The sequence below is a fragment of the Silene latifolia genome, chromosome 2 (assembly GCF_048544455.1).
Source record: "Silene latifolia isolate original U9 population chromosome 2, ASM4854445v1, whole genome shotgun sequence".
Lineage (NCBI taxonomy): Eukaryota > Viridiplantae > Streptophyta > Magnoliopsida > Caryophyllales > Caryophyllaceae > Silene > Silene latifolia.
Window position 1 is genome coordinate 422,529 of NC_133527.1, and position 7,472 is coordinate 430,000.

Here is a 7,472-nt window from a genome sequence, read left to right on the forward strand (position 1 = left end):
TTTGAAAATTTTCTAAAACCGAGACCATCAAACGAAATCTCGACTTTCGGAAGGCATAAATCAAAATACGTTCGTCTGATGGTCATACTTCATTTAAAAAAGTTTCTTCATTTATCAGTATTAAGACATTCATGGAGTTAAAACTGCAATATTAGACAGTTTGAAAATTTCCTAAAACCGAGACCATCAAACGAAATCTCAAGTTTCGGAAGGCATAAATCAACATACGTGCGTCTGATGGTCATACTCCATTTATTAAAGTTTCTTCATTTATCATTATTAAGACATTTATGGAGTTAAAACTGCAATATTAGACAGTTTGAAAATTTTCTAAAACCGAGACCATCAAACGAAATCTCGACTTTCGGAAGACATAAATCAAAATACGTGCGTCTTATGGTCATACTCCATTTATTAAAGTTTCTTCATTTATCAGAATTAAGATATTCATGGAGTTAAAACTGCAATATTAGACAGTTTGAAAATTTCCTAAAACCGAGACCATCAAACGAAATCTCGAGTTTCGGAAGGCATAAATCAACATACGTGCGTCTGATGGTCATAATCCATTTATTAAAGTTTCTTTATTTATCATTATTAAGACATTCATGGGGTTAAAACTGCAATATTAGATAGTTTGAAAATTTCAAAAAACCGAGACTCTCAAACGAAATCTCGAGTTTCGGAAGGCATAAATCAACATACGTGCGTCTGATGGTCATACTCCATTTATTAAAGTTTCTTCATTTATCATTTTTTAGACATTCATGGAGTTAAAACTGCAATATTAGACAGTTTGAAAATTTTCTAAAACCGAGACCATCAAACGAAATCTCGACTTTCGGAAGACATAAATTAAAATACGTGCGTCTGATAGTCATACTCCATTTATTAAAGTTTCTTCATTTATCAGTATTAAGATATTCATGGAGTTAAAACTGCAATATTAGACAGTTTGAAAATTTCCTAAAACCGAGACCTTCAAACGAAATCTCGAGTTTTGGAAGGCATAAATCATCATACGTGCACCTGATGGTCATACTCCATTTATTAAAGTTTCTTCATTTATCATTATTAAGACATTCATGGAGTTAAAACTGCAATATTAGACAGGTTGAAAATTTCTTAAAACCGAGACCCTCGAACGAAATCTCGAGTTTCGGAAATCATAAATCAACATACGTGCGTCTGATGGTCATACTCCATTTATTAAAGTTTATTAATTTATCATTATTAAGACATTCATGGAGTTAAAACTGCAATATTAGACAGTTTGAAAATTTCCAAAAACCGAGACCCTCAAACGAAATCTCGAGTTTCGGAAGGCATAAATCAACATACGTACGTGCGTCGATGGTCATACTCCATTTATAAAAGTTTCTTCATTTATCATTATTAAGACATTCATAGAATTAAAACTGCCATATTAGACAGTTTGAAAATTTCCTAAAACCGAGACCCTCAAACGAAATCTCGACTTTCGGAAGGCATAAATCAATATACGTGCGTCTGATGGTCATACTCCATTTATTAAAGTTTCTTCATTTATCATTATTAAGACATTCGTGGAGTTAAAACGTCAATATTAGACAGTTTGAAAATTTCCAAAACCGAGACCCTCAAACGAAATCTCGAGTTTCGGAAGGCATAAATCAACATACGTGCGTCTCGATGGCTATACTCCATTCATTAAAGTTTCTTCATTTATCATTATTAAGACATTTATGGAGTTAAAACTGCAATATTAGACAGTTTGAAAATTTTCTAAAACCGAGACCATCAAACGAAATCTCGACTTTCGGAAGGCATAAATCAAAATACGTGCGTCTGATGGTCATACTCCATTTATTAAAGTTTCTTCATTTATCGGTATTAAGACATTCATGGAGTTAAAACTGCAATATTAGACAGTTTGAAAATTTTCTAAAACCGAGACCATCAAACGAAATCTCGACTTTCGCAAGACATAAATCAAAATACGTGCGTCTGATGGTCATACTCCATTTATTAAAGTTTCTTCATTTATAAGTATTAAGATACTCATGGAGTTAAAACTGCGATATTAGACAGTTTGAAAATTTCCTAAAACCGAGACCATCAAACGAAATCTCGAGTTTCGGAAGGCATAAATCAACATACGTGCGTCTGATGGTCATACTCCATTTATTAAAGTTTTTTCATTTATTATTATTAAGACATTTCTGGAGTTAAAACTGTAATATTAGACAGTTTGAAAATTTCCAAAAACCGAGACCCTCAAACGAAATATCGAGTTTCGGAAGGCATAAATCAACATACGTGCGTCTGATGGTCATACTCCATTTATTAAAGTTTTTTCATTTATCATTATTAAGACATTCATAGAGTTAAAACTGCCATATTAGACAGTTTGAAAATTTCCTAAAACCGAGACTCTCAAACGAAATCTCGAGTTTCGGAAGGCATAAATCATCATACGTGCGTCTGATGGTCATACTCCATTTATTAAAGTTTTTTCATTTATTATTATTAAGACATTTCTGGAGTTAAAACTGTAATATTAGACAGTTTGAAAATTTCCAAAAACCGAGACCCTCAAACGAAATATCGAGTTTCGGAAGGCATAAATCAACATACGTGCGTCCGATGGTCATACTCCATTTATTAAAGTTTCTTCATTTATCATTATTAAGACATTCATAGAGTTAAAACTGCCATATTAGACAGTTTGAAAATTTCCTAAAACCGAGACTCTCAAACGAAATCTCGAGTTTCGGAAGGCATAAATCATCATACGTGCGTCTGATGGTCATACTCCATTTATTAAAGTTTATTAATTTATCATTATTAAGACATTCATGGAGTTAAAACTGCAATATTAGACAGTTTGAAAATTTCCAAAACCAAGACCCTCAAACGAAATCTCGAGTTTCGGAAGGCATAAATCAACATACGTGCGTCTGATGGTCATACTCCATTTATTAAAGTTTCTTCATTTATCATTATTAAGACATTCATAGAGTTAAAACTGCCATATTAGACAGTTTGAAAATTTCCTAAAACCGAGACTCTCAAACGAAATCTCGAGTTTCGGAAGGCATAAATCAACATACGTGCGTCCGATGGTCATACTCCATTTATTAAAGTTTCTTCATTTATCATTATTAAGACATTTATGGAGTTAAAACTTCAATATTAGACAGTTTGAAAATTTTCTAAAACCGAGACCATCAAACGAAATCTCGACTTTCGGAAGGCATAAATCAAAATACGTGCGTCTGATGGCCATACTCAATTTATTGAAGTTTCTTCATTTATCAAATTAAGACATTCGTGGAGTTAAAACTGCAATATTAGACAGTTTGAAAATTTCCAAAAACCGAAACCCTCAAACGAAATCTCGACTTTCGTAAGGCATAAATCAACATACGTGCGTCCGATGGTCATACTCCATTTATTAAAGTTTATTCATTTATCATTATTAAGACATTCGTGGAGTTAAAACGCAATATAAGACAGTTTGAAAATTTTCTAAAACCGAGACCATCAAACGAAATCTCGACTTTCGGAAGGCATAAATCAAAATACGTTCGTCTGATGGTCATACTTCATTTAAAAAAGTTTCTTCATTTATCAGTATTAAGACATTCATGAAGTTAAAACGCAATATTAGAGTTTGAAAATTTCCTAAAACCGAGACCATCAAACGAAATCTCAAGTTTCGGAAGGCATAAATCAACATACGTGCGTCTGATGGTCATACTCCATTTATTAAAGTTTCATCATTTATCATATTAAGACATTCGTGGAGTAAAAGCGCAATATTAGACAGTTTGAAAATTTCCTAAAAACAGAGACCCTCAAACGAAATCTCGAGTTTCGGAAGGCATAAATCAACATACGTCGTGCGTCGATGGTCATACTCCATTTATTAAAGTTTCTTTATTTATCATTACTAAGACATTCATGGGGTTAAAAGCGCAATATTAGATAGTTTGAAAATTTCAAAAACCGAGACTCTCAAACGAAATCTCGAGTTTCGGAAGGCATAAATCAACATACGTGCGTCTGATGGTCATGCTCCATTTATTAAAGTTTCTTCATTTATCATTATTAAGACATTCATGGAGTTAAAAGTGCAATATTAGACAGTTTGAAAATTTTCTAAAACCGAGACCATCAAACGAAATCTCGACTTTCGGAAGACATAAATTAAAATACGTGCGTCTGATGGTCATACTCCATTTATTAAAGTTTCTTCATTTATCAGTATTAAGATATTCATGGAGTTAAAACTGCAATATTAGACAGTTTGAAAATTTCCTAAAACCGAGACCATCAAACGAAATCTCGAGTTTCGGAAGCCATAAATCAACATACGTGCGTCTGATGGTCATACTCCATTTATTAGTTTTTTTTTCATTTATTATTATTAAGACATTTCTGGAGTTAAAACTGTAATATTAGACAGTTTGAAAATTTCCAAAACCGAGACCCTCAAACGAAATCTCGAGTTTCGGAAGGCATAAATCAACATACGTGCGTCGGATGGTCATACTCCATTTATTAAAGTTTCTTCATTTATCATTATTAAGACATTTATGGAGTTAAAACAGCAATATTAGACAGTTTGAAAATTTTCTAAAACCGAAACCATCAAACGAAATCTCGACTTTCGGAAGGCATAAATCAAAATACGTGCGTCTGATGTTCATACTCCATTTATTAAATTTTCTTCATTTATCAGTATTAAGATATTCATGGAGTTAAAAGCGCCATATTAGACAGTTTGAAAATTTCCTAAAACCGAGACCCTCAAACGAAATCTCGAGTTTCGGAAGGCATAAATCATCATACGTGCATCTGATGGTCATACTCCATTTATTAAAGTTTCTTCATTTATCATTATTAAGACATTCATAGAGTTAAAAGCGCCATATTAGACAGTTTGAAAATTTACTAAAACCGAGACCCTCAAACGAAATCTCGACTTTCGGAAGGCATAAATCAATATACGTGCGTCTGATGGTCATACTCCATTTATTAAAGTTTCTTCATTTATCATTATTAAGACATTCGTGGAGTTAAAACGCAATATTATACGGTTTGTAAATTTCCAAAACCGAGACCCTCAAACGAAATCTCGAGTTTCGGAAGGCATAAATCAACATACGTGCGTCGATGGCCATACTCCATTTATTAAAGTTTCTTCATTTATCATTATTAAGACATTTATGGAGTTAAAACAGCAATATTAGACAGTTTGAAAATTTTCTAAAACCGAGACCATCAAACGAAATCTCGACTTTCGGAAGGCATAAATCAAAATACGTGCGTCTGATGGTCATACTCCATTTATTAAAGTTTCTTCATTTATCAGTATTAAGACATTCATGGAGTTAAAACTGAAATATTAGACGATTTGAAAATTTCCTAAAACCGAGACTATCAAACGAAATCTCGAATTTCGGAAAGCATAAATACACATACGTGCGTCTGATGGTCATACTCCTACCAGATTATGAAAGTTTTTTCATTTATCATTATTAAGACATTTTCGGAGTTAAAGCGTAAAATTAGACAGTTTGAAAATTTCAAAACCGAGACCCTCAAACGAAATCTCGAGTTTCGGAAATCATAAATCAACATACGTGCGTCTGATGGTCATACTCCATTTATTAAAGTTTATTAATTTATCATTATTAAGACATTCATGGAGTTAAAACCGCAATATTAGACAGTTTGAAAATTTCCAAAAACCGAGACCCTCAAACGAAATCTCGAGTTTCGGAAGGCATAAATCAACATACGTGCGTCGGATGGTCATACTCCATTTATTAAAGTTTCTTCATTTATCATTATTAAGACATTCATAGAGTTAAACCTGCCATATTAGACAGTTTGAAAATTTCCTAAAACCGAGACTCTCAAACGAAATCTCGAGTTTGGAAGGCATAAATCAACATACGTGCGTCTGATGGCCATACTCCATTCATTAAAGTTTCTTCATTTATCATTATTAAGACATTTATGGAGTTAAAACTTCAATATTAGACAGTTTGAAAATTTTCTAAAGCGAGACCATCAAACGAAATCTCGACTTTCGGAAGGCATAAATCAAAATACGTGCGTCTGATGGCCATACTCAATTTATTGAAGTTTCTTCATTTATCAAATTAAGACATTCGTGGAGTTAAAGCGCAATATTAGACGGTTTGAAAATTTCCAAAAACCGAAACCCTCAACGAAATCTCGACTTTCGTAAGGCATAAATCAACATACGTGCGTCTGATGGTCATACTCCATTTATTAAAGTTTATTCATTTATCATTATTAAGACATTCGTGGAGTTAAAGCGCAATATAAGACAGTTTGAAAATTTTCTAAAGCGAGACCATCAAACGAAATCTCGACTTTCGGAAGGCATAAATCAAAATACGTTCGTCTGATGGTCATACTTCATTTAAAAAAGTTTCTTCATTTATCAGTATTAAGACATTCATGAAGTTAAAGCGCAATATTAGACAGTTTGAAAATTTCCTAAAGCGAGACCATCAAACGAAATCTCAAGTTTCGGAAGGCATAAATCAACATACGTGCGTCTGATGGTCATACTCCATTTATTAAAGTTTCTTTATTTATCATTACTAAGACATTCATGGGGTTAAAAGCGCAATATTAGATAGTTTGAAAATTTCAAAAAAGCGAGACTCTCAAACGAAATCTCGAGTTTCGGAAGGCATAAATCAACATACGTGCGTCGATGGTCATGCTCCATTTATTAAAGTTTCTTCATTTATCATTATTAAGACATTTATGGAGTTAAAACTGCAATATTAGACAGTTTGAAAATTTTCTAAAACCGAAACCATCAAACGAAATCTCGACTTTCGGAAGGCATAAATCAAAATACGTGCGTCTGATGTTCATACTCCATTTATTAAATTTTCTTCATTTATCAGTATTAAGATATTCATGCAATATTAGACAGTTTTAGTAAATTTTCAAACTGTCTAATATGGCAGTTTTAACTCTATGAATGTCTTAATAATGATAAATGAAGAAACTTGAATAAATGGAGTATGACCATCAGATGCACGTATGATGATTTATGCCTTCCGAAACTCGAGATTTCGTTTGAGGGTCTCGGTTTTAGGAAATTTTCAAACTGTCTAATATGGCAGTTTTAACTCCATGAATATCTTAATACTGATAAATGAAGAAAATTTAATAAATGGAGTATGAACATCAGACGCACGTATTTTGATTTATGCCTTCCGAAAGTCGAGATTTCGTTTGATGGTTTCGGTTTTAGAAAATTTTCAAACTGTCTAATATTGCAGTTTTAACTCCATAAATGTCTTAATAATGATAAATGAAGAAACTTTAATAAATGGAGTATGACCATCAGACGCACGTATGTTGATTTATGCCTTCCGAAACTCGAGATTTCGTTTGAGGGTCTCGTTTTTAGGAAATTTTCAAACTGTCTA